A 1,439-nucleotide genomic window follows, 5' to 3' on the forward strand; every position below is an offset into this window, starting at 1 on the left:
GCAGACGGAGGCAGTATACTGATGTCTTGCTTATTAGATATGTTAAGTTGGCACTATGAACTGTCTTCCATGTAAATCGTTAGCTATAGTAGTAACTAACTATCAAAGCAAATACGAGGTAATTTCTTGCCTCAATACAACCTTTTATTACTTTTCATATTATCCATGAATATCTAGGTTTGTAATGTTGATACTATACAGGAGTTGCAGTATACGGTATTCTGAAAAAAAAAAGAGTCCACTTTGAGTTTGCATTCTGTTCCAGTATAAATTGTTGAGATTCAGACCAAAGTCAGGCACATGACTTAATAAGGTTTGAACAAATGTTTTAATCTCTCTGGATGTGCCCTGTGACTTTGAGATTTGCTTGTGTCGGTACTTTCCTGTAGCGCACAGAGGTAACTGCAACTTGGACAGCTATCAGCTTAATGCCAATACACTCAAAGAACTGTATGCTATTAGCAGGGGGGTTTCTCCCACAAATTGAAGTTGTACAGAAGTCCATCTTACCAGAAAGGGACTGGACAGACTCACTGGTTATATCATTTTTTTCTACCTAGTCAGAAGCTTCCCGAGTGGATTTGTGCAGGACCTTGCTACTGTGTCTGTCCTGCAAAGCAGACTGTAAGATGGCAGTTCCCAGGCTAAAGAGATGTTTTCTTAGTAGCAAAATGCAGTGCAGCACATCTGCACATCTGTCCAGATGTTGGAGTATTTCTGCTATGATGTGGCTTTTCCAGAAGCTATTTCCTAAATATGGCATTCTTCTGAATTTTGTTTTGGTCATTTTTTTTTTCGTAATGCTAGTTATGAGGAGTGGCTGAGAGAGCTGGGGTTGTTTAGCCTTGAGAAGAGCAGGCTGAGGGGAAACCTTACTGTTCTCTACAACTACCTGAAAGGAGGTTGTGGAGAGGAGGGAGCTGCCCTCTTCTCCCAGGTGACAGGGGACAGAACAAGTGGGAATGCCCTCAGGCTCCACCAGGAGAGGTTCAGGCTGGACATCAGAAAAATTTTTTTTCAGCGGAACAGTCATTGGGCCCTGGAACAGGCTGCCCAGGGAGGTGGTTGGGTCACCTTCCCTTGGAGGTGTTTGAAAGACGGGTAGATGAGGTGTTTAGGGACATGGTTTAGTGGTTGATAGGAATGGTTGGACTCGATGATCCAAGAGGTCTTTTCCAACCTAGTGATTCTATGATTCTATGATTAATGTGAATTACAGAGGTATTCTCCCATGCATGCACACACAAAAGCTGAAATCAGAAGCAATCTCAGCTGTGGGTGTTTTCTTTGTTACACATCTGATTGAAGGATGTAATCCTGATTAACAACTCTTGTTTCCTCCACAGTGCAAGTGCAATTTTGGCAATATACTTCAGAGATAATCCTTCTGTATCAGGCATGGAAGTGGATTTTATGGGATTTTATGTGTTAGTACAACA

The sequence above is a fragment of the Cuculus canorus genome, chromosome 2 (genome assembly GCF_017976375.1).
Source record: "Cuculus canorus isolate bCucCan1 chromosome 2, bCucCan1.pri, whole genome shotgun sequence".
NCBI lineage: Eukaryota > Metazoa > Chordata > Aves > Cuculiformes > Cuculidae > Cuculus > Cuculus canorus.